The sequence below is a fragment of the Mobula hypostoma genome, chromosome 8 (genome assembly GCF_963921235.1).
Source record: "Mobula hypostoma chromosome 8, sMobHyp1.1, whole genome shotgun sequence".
Classification (NCBI taxonomy): Eukaryota; Metazoa; Chordata; class Chondrichthyes; order Myliobatiformes; family Myliobatidae; genus Mobula; species Mobula hypostoma.
In genome coordinates this window covers 148,496,675-148,514,428 of record NC_086104.1, presented here as the reverse complement: position 1 = coordinate 148,514,428, position 17,754 = coordinate 148,496,675, and positions in this window count along the sequence as shown.

Sequence of the window (17,754 nt, the reverse complement as noted above, 5' to 3'; positions counted from 1 at the left end):
ATTTTTTTGTCCTGTGTAATCACTGGAGTTTAGCATCACAATGACTACTTGATCACTTTGCACTAAAATGGACTTCATTTTTTTTTGTTCTAATTGTGTTGTTTTTTGTAAGAAATCATACTTAATGTTTGATTTATGTTTTTTGTATTAAATGCTGCATGTATGATGCTATTGGCCTGTGATGCTACTGCAAGTAAGTTTTTCATTGCACCTCTGATCATGTGTACTTGTGTACATGATGGTAACTTCGACTTTGACTTCAAAATGTGCTTCAAGTTTCAATACCTCATCAAGAATCATAAACTCTTCCCCCTCTGCCTCTCCTGCCCCTCACAAAACTAATCCAAACTCTTATCCTGGGAGTAATATGCTGATATCCTGTAATGAAATAAAGAAAAGATGACTTTGCGTTCCACATGATGTCCTGTCAGAATAGATCTGCTTAATGTTTCTTTACATTTCTTCAATCCGGCTCTAGGATATTCTACTCTAACTCTCTCCAGATGTCCCACACTAGAAAATGGTGGCGTGCTTCATGACCACAAGGGGCATCCAAGAAGGCAAGGGATATTTTTTCTTGAAGAAAGATCTAATTTGCACTGAAGTCTTTGTACCAGGACACCGAGAGAGGGACACATCTCAGTTGAGAGGATTGCAGGCAAAAGATTCTGTTCCATGTCACAAGAGAATGTGTGTACTAAAAGGAGTAGCAACATGAATCAGGGAATGATTTTCAGCATAATCATCTTGGTCAGCATGGACGAATTGGGTCAAGGGGCCTGCTTCCATGTTGTGTAACTCCCTGACTCTTTGATTCTAATATTAAACATTAAAGATTTGCACAATCTGTGACCTGGGTTCATTTCCCACCACTGTCCCTAAGGAGCTTGTACATCCTCCCTGTGATCACGTGGGTTTCCTCCAGGTGCTCCAGTTTCCTCCCACAGTCCAAAGATTACTGGTTAGTAGGTTAATTGGTGATTGTAAATTTCCCGTGACTGGGTTAGGGTTAAATTGGCAGTTGCCAGGCAGCGTGGCTCGAAGGGTGAAGAGCCTGTATCTCAATAAATAAAATATAAAAATTAAAAGATCGTAGGGAGAATGGAGACACAGATGGGAAAGGAGGTTTTAATCTCTTTAACGTGGCTGAGATAAAGGAGGCTATATTTCAATCCACTGAGACCATAAAGAGGGGTAAAAAACGGTGTGTAGGTCACAAACACAAAAAATATGCAGATGCTGGAAATCCAAAGCAACACACACAAAATGCAGGAGGAACTCAGCAGGCCAGGCAGCATCTATGGAAACTAATAAACAGTCGACATTTGGGGTCGAGACCCTTCATCAGGATTTCAACAAAGAAGATGAAGGTCTTGGCCTGAAACGTTGACTGCTTACTCTTTTTCTTAAATGCTGCTTGACCTACTGAATTCGTCCAGAATTTAGGGTGTGTTGGTATCATTGAAGGTGAGAGTGGTATGGTTCTAGGTGACCATTCTTCTTCGCCAAAATCTTCCTTGACACAGGAGGGTTCTCACTGAGACCAGTAAATATATTTCTCTCAATTGCAGATCATTGAGATTCAAACAAGGAAAGGATAAGCTTGACTAAGATCAGGATGTTGTGCTTAGATTAATAAATCCGTGTACTGTATCTTCCAACATCTGAATCCCTTCATCGAGACAATTAAAACCACTAAATTATTAATGCCTCGTTTCATCTTGGTACTAGTCACAAAAAAAATTGCTGCCTCTGATTGTGTTTTTGTGGCCTGTTTAATCACTGCAAACCTTAGTAATTAAACTGTTGTTCTTGTCTGACACTCAATAAATTACTCGATCTTAATGCTTGGTAATTGTGCAAACCTTTCCACATGCTGAGCCAATTACACCAGCAATTATATAGCGCTTTGCAAACAAAGGATGAATAATAGAGTATCACAGCTACCCCAGTGACTGATCTTGCACACAATTATTTTTTTGTTGTGGTGGGGCGAGGGGTAGTGTGTGAGAGGTTCTTTTCTGATAAGTCTTAAATGGGTTTGTTCCAATCTGGCACCACAAGCTCCCTTGTATCACACCCAAACTACTGGAGGAACTCAGCAGGTCAGGCAGCATCTATGGATAGGAATAAAGAGCCAACGTTTCAGGACGAGATCAGTTCCTCTTCTTCTGATTCCACCCTGCCTAGCCAATGACCTCCCAGTTTTCAAACAGATCCTTAAAAACCTTTCTTGGCAGTTCCCTGTCCTTCCAACTTCCTGCTTCCTGAGTTGCTCTCCACTAGGTGTCCACCTTTTCCTTCCCTCTGTCTCCCTAAATGTGTGTTTAAATCATGGGAGATGCAGCAAAGAAGTAGGGGGGACAAGGCAGACAGACAAATTCCAATTCTCCACTCATGTGGTCTTCATTGCATAGTTCTGCATGTAACCCTAAAGACCATTGGTATCAATGACTGCTCCTGTCACAAGAGTTAACAGGATGTATGGCAGATTAAAAAAATTATTCTGCACTAGCAGACCATCCCAGTGCTAATTTTTTTTTAAATTGAGATACAGCATGAAATAGGTCCTTCTGGTCCTTCAAGCCATGCTGCCCAGCAACCCTAGTCTAATCACAAGACAATTTACAATGACTAATTAACCCACCAACAGGTACATCTCTGGCTGGATTATAGTAGGAAACTAGAGCACCCGGAGGAAATCCATGCAGTTACGTGGAGAACATACAAACTCCTTACAGGCAGCGGCAGGAATTGAACCCGGGTTGTCTGTACTGTAAAGTGTTGTGCTAACCACTACGCTACCATGCTGCACTCAAGCCTTTCCTCATCTACATCTTTTCCCTCAGATATTAGCCCCGTCTCCCCTAAAAGCACCTGCTCAATTTTCCTCAGTCACTCAACATGTGGGTAAGAAAGTCATTTTCTCTTGTTGTTTGGATAAAGAAGTTTCCCCTGAATTTACTGTTGGTATTCTGGGTGACCATTTTATATTGACATCCTCTCCCTGCACTCCCTTCCCTCTGTACCTGCTCTATCACAGCCTTTGTAGTTCTCAAGACCTCTGCCTTTTCTCAGAAGAAGAGACACGGTTATTCAGCAGCAAAACACACACATAAAGTCCTGCAAGGACTCAGCAAGTTAGGTGGAAGGGAATGAAAACTTTCCAGTCCTGATGAAGGGTCTCGACCCAAACTATGTCTTCTAAAACTGTGACAAACGTCTGTAGATGCATCCTGACTGGTTGCATTGTGGCCTTTTAATTCCATGATCATTATCTGCAGAAATCAGTTAGCGCGTAGGTACGCACGAAGAAATCTCCTCGGCAGAGCTTCCAAGTACTACTAAAAGATACCCATTTAATCTGCTAGAGAAACACTCTAAAAGTGTTCGATAAGCTCAAAAAGTCAGACATTTCAGGCTGTGACTCTCCAAAATATCAACCCTCCATAGAGCTGAGTTTCTCCAGCATTTTGCGTGCGTTGTGCTGAACTGAGGCTGTCTGGCTGCGGTGAAGCCGGGCTCCGTGTCTGTGTGCTCATTTTAGAAACATAGAAACATAGAAAATAGGTGCAGGAGTAGGCCATTCGGCCCTTCGAGCCTGCACCGCCATTTATTATGATCATGGCTGATCATCCAACTCAGAACCCAGCCTTCCCTCCATACCCCCTGACCCCTGTAGCCACAAGGGCCATATCTAACTTCCTTTTAAACATAGCTAATGAACTGGCCTCAACAGTTTGCTGTGGCAGAGAATTCCACAGATTCACCACTCTCTGTGTGAAGAAGTTTTTCATAAAACTTCAGCTCTGAATGCTATTTGCTTATGTTTATTGTTTGCACGATTTGTTTATTTTTCTTTCTGCTCTTTGGGTATTTGACATTCTTTGCTTTTTAAACGGTTTCTATTGGGTTTCTTTGTTTTGTGGCTGCCTGGAAGGAGATGAATCTCAAGGTTGTATAAAGCATACATATTTTGATAATAAATGTACTTTGAACTTTGAGTTAAGATTTCCAGCATCTGCAGAATCTCTTCTGTTTATCATTAGGGACCTCCACCTCCCAGGACATGCCCTCTTCTCATTGTTACCATCAGGAAGGAGGTACAGAAGCCTGAAGGCATGCACTCAACAATTCAGGAACAGCTTCTTCCCCTCTGCCATCCGATTTTTGAATGGACATTGAAACCATGAGCACTATTTCTCTACTTTTTTAAAATATCCTATTTTTTTGGCACTAGTTACTTACTTTATCTTACTGTAATTCACAGTTTTCCTTTTCTCTTTATAATTATGTATTGCATTGTACTGCTGCCACAAAGTGAACAAATTTCTCAACGCATGCCAGTGATATTAAACCTTATTCTGATTCTGTTTCGGTACATCATGGAATTTGGTAACCTCGTTTTAAATTGGTGTTATTTTGTGCAGATTATAACAGCTTTTGGCATACTTATTCATCTTCCCTCTCTTCAACTTGCGCACTGTGATATCTGTGTCAATCTGGAGCTAATATATGACACAGTCAGGTGTGGGTCAGGGGGATATCACACCCATTAACACCATTTCCAGGGCTTGGGAGAGGTAGTGTTTACAATAAAAAAGTACACCATCATAATACTGGAGTTAATGACTCACTTTTGTCTGAGGCATTTGCTTGCCCGTGATTAGTTTTATTCTTACCGAGTGGTGTTTTTGTCATGAAACCTCTGTAAATCCATCAACACCTCTCTGGGACTTTGGGAAAACACACATCCAAACACCTTTTTGGAAACACCGGAAAAATCTGAAAGGGATTGCAGGAAAACGTACCACAGTGTTATCCAAGGGTCAAGAGCAGAGAGGTTTCAACCGCATTGTTCACTGAAATCTACGCTCTGAGATCTTGCCAGGTTCTGGAGTCACTAAATCTTACTCACGAACAGCTATGTTAATATTACATCACACTGTTCCACAACATGGGTTTGTGTCTGCAAACCTAATCTCCTAAAAAAATAGAACATTGGCAATAGCACAGTACAGCTCAGGAACAGGCCCTTCGGCCCACAATGTTGTGCTGAACCAACTAAACGAATAATCAAATGGCTAATTAATCTCTTCTGCCTGGACAATGCTTTCCATTTTCCTCACATTCATGTGCCTCCCTAAAAAATCCTCAAGGTATCTGCCTGTATCACCACCCTAGGAAGCGCATTCCAGAAATCCACCACTAATCAATAGACATTGATCCAGGCACCCACCACTAATCAATACAAGTTGCTGCTTACAACTTCCATTTACACCGCCTGATGAAAACACGAAGGAAAGCAGACTGCTGTTATACCTTTTTGGCGTCTTACTTTATAGAAAGATTAGAAGTCTATGCCAGCCCTCAGGATATCCCCCACCAAGTGAAAAATACTGCAGATGCTGGAAATCTAAAATAGTAAAAGAAAATACTGAAAAAAGATACTTGGCAGTTCAGGCAGCATCTGTGGGAAGTGAAACAGAGTTAACACTTCCGGTCTGAGAGCCTTCGTCAGGTGAAGTGTTAATGGCAACTGCTCTGCCTCAGATGACAAGAAAACACACATAGTTGTCAATGTAGCCCAGTCCATCACGAAAATCAGCCTCCCCTCCATCGACTCCATCTATATATCCTGATTTCTTGGGAAAGCTGTCAACATAATCAACGACCCCTCCCACCCTGGTTATTATTCCTCCCATTGGGGCAGAAGATACAAAAGCCTGAAAGCATATGGACCAGGCTCAAGGATTAGATTAGATTATGAGGACACTCAGTCCTCGTTTATTGTCATTTAGTAATGCATGCATTAAGAAATGATACAATGTTCCTCCAGTATGATATCACAGAAACACAAGACAGACCAAGACTAAAACTGACAAAAACCACATAATTATAACAAAAACAACAGGAATTCTGCAGATGCTGGAAATTCAAGCAACACACATCAAAGTTGCTGGTGAACACAGCAGGCCAGGCAGCATCTCTTGGAAGAGGCACAGTTGACGTTTCAGGCTGAGACCCTTCGTTACAACAGTGCAAAGCAATACTGTAATTTGATAAAGAGCAGACCACGGGCACGGTAAAAAAAAGTCTCAAAGTCCCGATAGCCTCATCATCTCAGCAGATGGTAGAAGGAAGAAAAACTCTCCCTACCATGAGCTTCCAACGCTGCAAACTTGCCGATGCAGCACCCTGGAAGCACCCGACCACAGCCAACTCTTGAGTCCGTCCAAAAACTTCGAGCCTCCGACCAGCCCTCCGACACCGAGCACCGAGCACCATCTCTGCCGAGTGCTTCGACCCCGGCCCCGGCAACAGGCAACAGGCAAAGCCGAGGATTCGGGGCCTTCCTCTCCGGAGATTCTCGATCGCACAGTAGCAGGGGCAGTGAAACAGGCATTTCAGAAGTTTCTCCAGGTGTTCCTCTGTGCTTCTCACGTCTGCCTCCATCAAATCAGAATTGTGCACAGCATTCTACTTGATAGATTACAGATATTCATTCCAGAGTGGCCGCGCGCGCTGCGTCGTGTCGCCATCTTCTCATTCAGCTTCTACCCTACAGTTATAAGACTCTGTTACAATAAGGATGAACTTTTGATCACTCAATCCGCTTCATTGTGGCATCGACACTTTATTTGTCTACCTGCTCTGCACCTTCGCTGTAGCTAAAACATTATATCTACATTCTCATTTCTTTGTACTAGCTTAGTGAGTTTATGTATGCAACAATCCATCCGTGTGATGTGCAAACTTCCAGCTACACGGGGAAAGTTGCCAACCTCTTGGTTGGCCATTTCCCTCCCACATTCCAAAGACATACTGGTTAGTAGGTTAACTAATCATTGTAAATTTTCCCGTGATCAGGCGTGTGTTGAATAGGTGGGTTGCTGGGTGGCCCGGGGCTGTATCTTTAGCTAATTAACTAACTAACTAACCAGCAAATAAGTAAATAACTAGTTAGATTAAATAAATAAAGAGAGAGAGAGAGAGAGAGAGAGAGAGAGAGAGAGAGAGAAATAAATATATAAATAAATAGATAGACAGGTTAGATAGATCGATAAGAAGATAGAATTATTAAGGGCCCTTCCCACCCAGTCTTTTCTCTTCTCACTTTTCACTTCACCTTGGTACATCTGACAATCATAAGCCAGGGAGAACATGAAAACGCCATGCAGACAACACTGGAGGTCAGGATCGAACCCCCGTCAGTAACTCTGCGGAGGTGGCACCAGGTTATAATTCCATAGCTGGGAATTCAGGCATGGATCTCCAAACCACAAGGAATGTAAACTTGGCTGAGGGAGGTGGGTTGCTCCAGGAGCTGATTTTTTTAACCCCATTCTCCCACCTTCTTCTCTAACTCATAACCCCATTACCAGTCAATAACCTTTCAATCTCTGCCTTAAATGACTTGGCCTTCACAGCCCTCTGTGGAAACAAATTCCACAGATTCTGCACCCTCAGGCTAAAGGAATTCTTCCTCATCTCAGTTTTAAATGGGCTCCCTTTATCCTGAGGCTGAGCTTTGGGAAACTAGACTCTCCTACTAATGGAAGCATCCTCTCTACGTTTACTCTATCCATGCTTTTCAGTATCCAGTAGTTTTCAGAGAGATCTCCCCCACTCATCCTTCTGATCTCCACTGAGTACAGGGCCAGAGACATTAAACGCTCAGAGACATCAAACAGGGATTGGTGCAGGATTAGTGTAAGTGGCCTCTTGATATGGGTTTGGCGGGACAAAAGGCTTGTTTCCCTCTAGGACTCCACAGGGGAATACAAAACGGGAAAATTCAGGGCTACAGTTATGGACAGAAAGAAGGTAGAATATGTCAAATAGACAGTTGAGTCAGTTTGACAGGAATATCGGGGGAGGGCAGCCGAGGAAGAAAGGGAGAAAGAGGAACTTCCTTAACCCTGATTAGTGTTGTGGTAATCTCTGAAATTTGGCCCTGCTCTGCTTAACCGTATCGCATTACCTTGCCTCGGTGCGGCATGGTGTCAGAACCTGGTGCTGTCATGTCAATGCCACCTACGTTGCGCTCTACCCTTCCCAGCTGCTCTTTCAGCAGCTTTTAACAGCAGAGATAATGAGGAGTTGGAAGGTAATATAACCATTGATCAGATCGGTGAGCTGCATGCCAGTGATAGGAACAGCTGGGACTTATCAGTTCAAGGCTGGCTCCTCCATTGAACAACTTGGGTTCTGTTACCTCTAAGAGACCGCAGCCTTCCTTGATTTATTATCAGGGGACGTCGATAGTGCCTCGTGAGGTGGACCGGTCAATTAGCAACGCTACTGGTCTCAACTGCCCCTCCTCCAAGCAGCGAACTACCTCCTGCTGCCTTCCAGAGGGTCAGAAGAGCCGTGGGCTTTGGTTAGCCGAGAGGGCACAATCGGGACAGTTGGTGGCTTCACCTTAAAGATACTTTTCCTGTTTTCTCCCCCCTGTTGCCCTGAGGTTGATTTATCATTGCGGAGGAGATGAAAGCCATCACACCAGGGGTAGGGAAGGAGATGCCTTGCAGAGCCATCTCAGTTCTTGGACTTACTTTCAAAGGCAAGTGACTCAGGCTCTGTGGACCTGCCGGACAATGTGATAAATGAGAGTTTTGTGCACTTTTAAATTTCTCCCCCACTGAATTGCAGGGAGCAATTCAAGTAGCAAAAATGAATCGTCCAGTACTTCTAAATTTGCTTCAACTATACAAAGCAGTGTTTCAGTGCTGTAAACACGAGAGATTCTGGAAATCCAGAGTAATATATACAAAATGCTGGAGAAACTGATCAGGTCAGACAGCATCTATGGAAAGGAATAAAGAGTCAACATTTCTGGCCGAGACCCTTCATCAGGTCTCAGTGTTGTCCAGCGTTTTGTTTATTTCGTTGATACCAGAGAAGAGAGAAATTTTTGTCCTCCCCACTAATCTCATGCCTAATCCCTCCCGACTCTATAATATATTTATACCTTCTCTGTAATTATATTCTGTATTTGCTTATTGCTTTCTTTGTACTACCTCAATGTACTGATGTGATGAAATGATCTATATGGGTGACACACAGAACAAATCCTTTGCCCCAGAGGGATTCCCATTCCCTTTCTGACATATCGGTCAATGGCCTCCTCACGTTCCATAATGCGGCCACCCCTCAGTGTGGAGGAGAAACACCTTATATTCCGTCTGGGTAACCTCCATACACAAAATGTTGGAGGAACTCAGCAGGTCAGGCAGCATCTATGGAAAAGAGTAAACAGTCGATGTTTCGGGCCCAAGAAGTGTCTCGGCCAGAAACATTGACTGCTTATTCGTTTCAATGGACAATAGACAATAGATACAGGAGTGGGCCATTCGACCCTTTGAGCCAGCACCGCCATTCACCGTGATCATCCACAATCAGTACCCCGTTCCTGCGTTCTCCTCATATCTCTTGACTCCACTATCTTTAAGAGCGCTATCTAACTCTTTCCTGAAAGCATCCACAGAATTGGCCTCCACTGCCTTCTGAGGCAGAGCATTCCATAGATCCACAATTCTCTGTGTGAAAAAGTTTTTCCTCAACTCCATTCTAAATGGCCTACCCCTTATTCTTAAACTGCGGCCTTTGGTTCTGGTCTTCCCCAACATCGGGAACATGTTTCCTGCCTCTAGCGTGTCCAATCCCTTAATAATCTTACATGTTTCAATCAGATCCCCTCTCATCCTTCTTATTCACGGATGCTGCCTGGCCTGCTGATTTCCTCCAGCATTTTGTGTGTCTTACTTTGGATTTCCAGCATCTGCGGACTTTCTCATGTATATGGGTAGCCTCCTACCTGATGACAAGAATATCGATTTCTCCTTCCAGTAAAAATTTTTCCCTACCCCTTCCTTCTTCTTCTATTCTGCACACTGGCCTCTTACCTCTTCTCACCCACCTATCACCTCCCCCTGGGTCCACTCCTCCTTCCCTTTCTCCCATAGTCCACTCTCCTCTGTTTGCTTTCCCTCCCCACCTGGCTTGACCTATCACCTTCTAGCTAGCCTCCTTCTCCTCCCCAAACCTTTTTATTCTGGCATCTTCCGCCTTCCTTTCCAGTCCGGAAGAAGGGTCTCAGCCAGAAACATTGACTGTTTATTTATTTCTATTGATGCTGCCTGACCTCCTGAGTTCCTCCACTATTTTTTGTGTGTTGATTTTCCTGTACCTTGGTATAAGTGACATTAATAAACCAATTTACCAGTTTACAAGTCCCTCAATCTCTCTTCTGCACTGGCTCTCTCTTTCCTACACCTTGCACCCTGGATGTTGGTGTTAGAGAGGGAATGGTTCCACAGAGGAAGGACTGAGCAATGGGTGAACACCATCCCTCCAGAGCAGGGGTTCCCAGCCTGGGGCCCACAGACCACTCCGTTAATGGTAGGGGTACATGGTATAAAAAAGGCTAGGAACCCCCGCACTAGAAGTTACCAAAGAGGCAGTTGTGTCTTTGGAACTGCACGGAGGAGATCCCCCGGGTGGCCTTGAGGAAGGTGAAAAGGAGGAGGTCCTGACAAACGCGGGAGGCGGGGGTGGAGATACATCTCTACCAAAGGAGGTGTAAGGAACTCCTTTCCTCTGCTAGTCTGAGGGTCACTCTTGGGCAAGGTGTAGCACCTGCTTAAACCCATTCTCCCCCCCCCCCCCCATCAGGGTCACGTGAAGCCATGGGAGCAGGTGGTGGATGGTCGTATGAGCAGCTGGTGCATATCACAAGTCCTGGTTATGCGACCACTGACACCAGGCAGGCGATCTCTGAAGAGTAGTGAGAGTGGCTGGGGTCACCCATTTTGTAAAGACACTGCCCAGAAGAAGGCAATGGCAAACCACTTCTATAGAAGAATTTGCTAAGAACAATCATGGTCAAGGCCATGATCACCTTCATCATACAACACGGCGCATTAAGATGACTGACGAGTGAAACGAATAAGAGCATCAAGGAAGCTTTACTCTCATTTCATGTGTCAATGTAGCAAGTGGAAGCTTTACTGGGACCTTTCGCGCTACATTGGCATTCCCAATCCCTCATTGTGCTGTTGACTTGCGTGGACTCCCAGTCCAGTTGTCTCATTTACTCCATGAACTTCTCCCAGTCCACTCCAAATCCCTCAGAGTTTTTGCTGCTCTGTATCCCTGTAGCCTCCTCTGTCCTTCAGTACGCCAAGATCTGCGCAGTCCTCCAAATCTCAAGTCAAGTCAAGTCAAGTCACTTTTTATTGTCATTTCAACCATAACTGCTGGCACAGTACACAGTAAAAATGAGACAACGTTTTTCAGGACCATGGTGCTAGATGAACAATACAAAAACTACACTGAACTACGTAAAACAACACAAAACTACACTAGACTGCAGACCTACCCAGGACTGCATAAAGTGCACAAAACAGTGCAGGCATTACAATAAATAATAAACAAGACAATAGGCACAGTAGAGGGCAGTAGGTTGGTGTCAGTCCAGGCTCTGGGTATTGAGGAGTCTGATGGCTTGGGGGAAGAAACTGTTACATAGTCTGGTCGTGAGACCACGAATACTTCGGTGCCTTTTGCCAGACGGCAGGAGGGAGAAGAGGTTGTATGAAAGGTGCGTAGGGTCCTTCATAATGCTGTTTGCTTTACGGATGCAGCGTGTGGTGTAAATGTCTGTAATGGCAGGAAGAGAGACTCCGATGATCTTCTCAGCTGACCTCACTATCCGCTGCAGGGTCTTGCGATTGGAGATGGTGCAATTTCTGAACCAGGCAGTGGTGCAGCTGCTCAGGATGCTCTCAATACAACCTCTGTAGAATGTGTTGAGGATGGGGGGGAGGTGTGGGAGATGGACTTTTCTCAGCCTTTGCAGAAAGTGGAGACACTGCTGGGCTTTCTTTGCTATGGAGCTGGTGTTGAGGGACCAGGTGAGATTCTCCGCCAGGTGAGCACCAAGAAATTTGGTGCTCTTAACGATCTCTACGGAGAAGTCGTCGATGTTCAGTGGAGAGTGTCCTCCTGAAGTCAACAACCATCTCTTTTGTTTTCTTCACATTCGGAGACAGGTTGCTAGGTGAACTAAGTATCCAGAGATCTGGATAGTTAGTTCACCTCTAACCCTTTTCCTCTCTTGCACTGGTGAACTTGCTTGCAGCAGTCAAAGACCCACCTCTTCCCTCAACCCCTCTGAAGTTAAAATAAATACATTCAATATATAAAGCATTTCTGGGACCTCTGATTGGACGTGTTTATTTAGGCAGATGTGGGGCTTATTAGCTTTAGTGCACGTGTGAGTGCATGGGAGTTAGATGGATGTCTGTCAGTGTACATGTGAATGAGTTTTGGGGTGTTCCTGTGGCTATGAGTGACTGTGTATGTATATCATGTAAGGGGCGGTGTGAATGTAATACATGTTTGATGTGTTTTGGTGTGTTTGTCTACTTGTGTGGAGGGATAGGATGGGTATACTGCTAGTGTGTGTGAGTTTCAGGTGGTGCTACTTAGGACGAGTGACTACCTACTGGCAGTTTACAAAGCAATAAATACAACTAAATACTTCATTAATAACACTTTTTCTGTAAAAATTTATGGTAAATGATTATCACAAACAGTGAAGAGATGAACGAAAGCAAGGCTGAGTCGAGGATCGAAGCATATGTGCGGGAGTGAGGTCAAGGCTTGTTTGATACGGAAGCAAGCAGAGAAAAGGGGGAGTTTCAAAGCCTGTCCGCCTACTCCGCGAGAGAGGTTTGATCGAAGTGCTGGGCCAATTTGGAAAGGTCAGTTGCGGTCCTAAACATGGTGGTGGGGTCCAGGCCCAGAGTACACTGATGCGACAGGACTCGGGTCCTAGGGTGAGGAGGAACTCGATGTTCGGGTCAGGCCAGTTCTGCTCACTGTTCTGCAACCTTGACTCGGCTCTGCACTGAACTGAAGCTGAGGCTGCGGCCTGCTGCAGCTGCTCCAGGCTTCGTATCTATGGACTCACTTTCGTTCTAAATGCTGTTTGCTTATTTTTATTGTTTGCACTATTTTTTTTTCTCTCTGCACATTGGGTGTTTGTTGGTCTTTTTTTATTCAGTTCTTTTGGGTTTCTTGTTTTGTGGCTGCCTATAAGGAGACGAATCTCAAGGTTGTATTAGTTTACATATTTCGATAATAAATGTATTTGGAATCTTTGCAATCTAAGTGTGTGTGTGTGTGTGTGTTTTTGTGCGTAGGCCTTTATGTCTGAGTGCGTGTGTGTGGAGTGATGGGGGCAGCATAATCTCCCTGTGGTGTCACATGTGCACAGGATGGTATATTCCACCTGGAGGTGACCGGAACCCGTCTGGTCAGGCCACTTGATACATACACTTTTTCACAACACTGGCAATACTCAAGCCTCATATTCCTCAGTCCAGTTTCCCTATCTCCCAACCCAGCCCACTATGAGTGCAAGAACAGGAACTTTAAAGTTGATGTCTTACTGTTCATCAGTTCAATAAATCCAAGTTAGGCAGACCAATCAGAGGACTGGCCAAGTCATGAGATGAAAGTCCAGTGGACTTCCTGGAAAGTGGAAGCTTCTTCCATTGATTAAGAAAATGATTTGCTCCAAGTTAAAGCTCAAAGACTCTCCAATTCTGGACCTTGACTGCCAATGTTAGCATGGGATATAATCTGACTGAACATCTGATTCACTCCCTGGCTCCAGTCCAGCCAAGCCAAAACCTGTGGGAGAGTAGATCAAGATATGCAAGGTTAACGGCCAACAAATTGGTGGAGCTGGTAGAGCAGCTGTCCTGAATCTCCAGGGACCCGGGCTCAATCCTGACCTCTGATGCTGTCAGTGTGGAGTCTGCATGTTCTCCCTTTGGGCTTGTGGGTTTCCTCTGAATGCTCTGGTGTCTTCTTACATTCCAAAGGCATACAAGCTGGTAAGTTGGTTGACCGCTGATAGCAGGTGAGTAGTAGAATCTTGGAGGAGAAAGAAGATTCGTATAGGGTTAAACACAAGAAAGTCTGCACTTGCTGGAAATCCAAAGAAACACGCACAGAATGCTGGAGGAACTCAGCAGGTCAGGCAGCATCTATGGAAATGAATAAAGAGTTGCTTCCTCAGGACGAGACCCTTCTTCAGGACTGGAAAGGAAGGAGGAAGACCCCAGAATAAGAAGTTGGTGGTGGGGGGGAAGCTATCTAGAATGCAATAGGTGAAACCAGGTGGGCGGGAAAAGTAAAGGGCTGGGGAGGAATAAATCCGATAGAAGAGGAGTGTGGACCATAGGGGACAGGGAAGGAATAGGGGACCCAGGGGGAAGTGATAGGCAGGAAGGAGAAATTGATATTCATGCCATCAGGTTGGAGGCTACCCAGATGGAACATAAGGTGTTGCTCCTCTAGCTTGAGGGTGGGCTCATTGTGGCACAAGAGGAGGCCATGGACCAACATGTCAGAATGGGAATGGGAATGGGAGGAGGAGAAGATGGCGGCGCGATGCAGTGCGCGCGGCCGCTCCGGTGAATGATATCTGTAATCTGTCAAGTAGGGTACTGTGCACAGTTCTGATTTGATGGAGACAGACGTGAGAGCACGGAGGAACATCTGGAAAAACTTCTGAAATGCCTGCTTTGTTGCTGCTGCTACTGTATGGTCTGGAATCTCTGGAGGAGAAGGCCCCGAATCCTTGGCTTTGCTTGTTTTGGAGGCTGGAGCGAGGTCGAAGGCACTTAGCAGAGGATGGCACTCGGGAGGGTGTATCGGAGGGGCTGGTTGGAGGCTCGGTTTTTCGATGGACGGACACAGTGTCAGCTGTTGTCGGGTGCTTCCAAGGCATCAGCAGTTGTCAGTGCCCGGAGGTTTACGGCAGGGAGTTTCTCCCTTTTGCTGCTTGCTATTGGGGACTGAGGCGTCGATCGGGACTTTGAGACTTTTTTTTTACGGTGCCCATGGTCTGTTATTCATCAAATTATGGTATTGCTTTGCACTGCTGTAACTATATGTTGTAATTATGTGGTTCTGTCAATGTTAGTCTTTGGCTTGTCCTGTTTTTCTGTGATATCACTCTGGAGGAACATTGTATCATTTCTTAATGCATGCATGCATTTCTAAATGACAATAAAAGAGGACTGAGAGTTCTCATAATCTAATCTTCTAATCTAATCAGAATTAAAATGTTTGGCCACTGGGAAGATCCGTTTTTGGCAGATGGAGAGGACGTGTTCGACAAAGTGGTCTCCCAATACACAACAGGACTCACTGATGGAGAGGAGGCTGCATTGGGAGCACCGGACACAGTGGATGACCCTAGCAGATTCACAGGTGAAATGTTGCCTCACCTGGAAGGACTGTTTGGGGCACCGAGTGAAGGTGACAGAGAAGCTGAATAGGCGGGTGTCTCACTTTGGCTTCATGCAGGGATAAGTGATGTGAGGGTGATTAGTGGGGGGGTGGTGGGGAATGAATGGACAAGGGAATCATGGAGGGAGTGATCCCTGGATCCCTGCAGAAAGTGGAGAGGGGAGTGAGGTAAAGATGTGATTGGTGGCAGGATCCCTTTGAAGATGGTGGAAGCTGCAGAGAGTGATGTGTCGGATGTGGAGGCTCATGGGCTGGTCAAGGCCAGGAGGGGTAGAGTAATTAAGTGCTTAATGGTTGGCATGGACTTGGTGGGATGAAGGGCCTGTTTCTGGGCTAGTCCATTCCAGGAGTACTGAATGCTCCGAAGGTATTTGCTGGCATGATTGTGGATGGGGAAAGCTGGAACTGTCCATAAGACCATAAGACAGGAGCAGAATTCGGCCATTCGGCCCATTGAGTCTGCTCCACCATTCCATCATGGCTGACTTATTATCCCTCTCAACCCCATTCTCCTGCCTTCTCCCCATAACCTTTGACACCCGACTAATCAAGCACTTATCAATCTCTGTTTTAAGTATACCCAATGACTGAGTCTCAGCAGTCGTCTGTGGCAATGAATGTCCTGTGACGGAGGCCTGTCTGTGTTTGTGAGTGGGTGGGTGGGTTGGTGGCAAAAGGGCCTGTTTTGTCGTTTTTGCTGCTTGTGTTGTTCTGCTGAACATCGTGGGCATGCAATGTTGGCGCTGGAACCTGTGGCAACACTTGCGGGCTGCCTCCAGCGCATCCTTAGCTGTACGCAAACAACACGTTTCATTATAAAAGCAAGGACGCAAGGTTGAGGCTTTATAAAGCACTGGTGAGGCCTTGGAGTACTGTGAACCGTTTTCACCCCCTTAACTAAGAAAGGATGTGCTGGCGTTGGAAAGTGTTCAAAGGAGGTTCACAAAATTGATTCCAGGATTGAAAGGCCTATCACATGAAGAGCATTTGATGGCTCTGGGCCTGTACTCACTGGAATTCAGTAGAATGAGGGGGCGACGTAATTGAGACCTATCGAGTGTTGAAAGGCCTTGATAGAGTGGATGTGGAGAGGATGTTTCCTCTGGTGGGAGAGTCTCAGACCAGAGGACGCAGCCTCAGAATAGAGGCGTCCTTTTAGAACAGAGATGAGGAGGAATTTCTTTAGCCGAACAGTGGTGAACCTGTGGAATACATTGTCACAGGCGGCTGTGGAGGGCAGGTCTTTACGTATATTTAAGGTAGAGGTTGATAGATTTTTGATTGGTCAGGGCACAAAGGGATACAGGGAGAAAGTGGATCAGCCAGGATGGAATGGTGGAGCAGACCTGATGGGCCAAACGGCCTAATTCTGCTGCTATATCGTATGGTCCTATGAACTTCTTTCTGTTTTGAAGTGCTTGTGATAAATGAATCTGATTGTATGGAAATGTGACCGTCCCTTGTTACTTTATGGTTGTGTAAGTCTTCAGTGTGAATGAGCTCTACTGAGTTGCTCATAGCTGAGGGGTTCAAAGGGGTTGTGATCGGGTGTGCTCACAGGAGTTGTTCCCAGTCAGGATCCTGGCCGGCGCTCCTCTCCCTCGTCCACAGACCATCACACTGATCCCAGCACCAACAATTGAGCTCCATATTTCATTGATGTTAATTTACCTGGGCAGCACCCTGGCCAAATTTTCCTTGTATAGAATCAACACCTGTTTTCCCAGCACTAATTCAAAATCCCACTTTCCATGCCCAAGTTCCAAGTCCCAGCATTCTCACATGGATCCCTGACTCCGTTTTCAAATGTAGATACTCAATCCCATTTTCCCAGCCTAGGTGACAGCTCCCACTGCTCCTGGTGATCCCACATTTCCTATGCTGGTTTCAGACTCTATTTCCCCTGTACTGATTCTTAATTCATGTTTCCTGTTCCAGCACATCTTCCCCATTCAAACTCCTAGTCCCATTTGTGCTCCAATTGCACTTGTTGGATTTGAGTGTAAAATTGTTATTTTTCTCATAGTTTAACCTTTACTATTACCTCTTCTCACCTGCCTCTCACCTCCCCTCCTCCTTCCCGTTCTCCAGTGGCCTACGCTTCTCTCTTATTAGATTCCTTCCTCTCCAGCCCCTTACCTTTCCCACCCACTTGGCTTCACCCATCACCTTCTAGCTAGCCTCCTTCCCCTACTCCCCTCCTTTTCACTCTGTCATCTTCCTTTCCAGGCATGAAGAAGGGTCTCGGCCCGAAACGTCGACCGCTTGTTCATTTCCATAGATGCTGCCTGACCTGCTGAGTTTCTCCTCCATTTTGTGTGTGTTGCTCTGGATTTCCAGCATCTGCAGACTTTGTCCTGTTTCCTCGCACTATGGTTGCTTGTATTTTTTTATGTAATCCCCAATATACATGTAATTGTT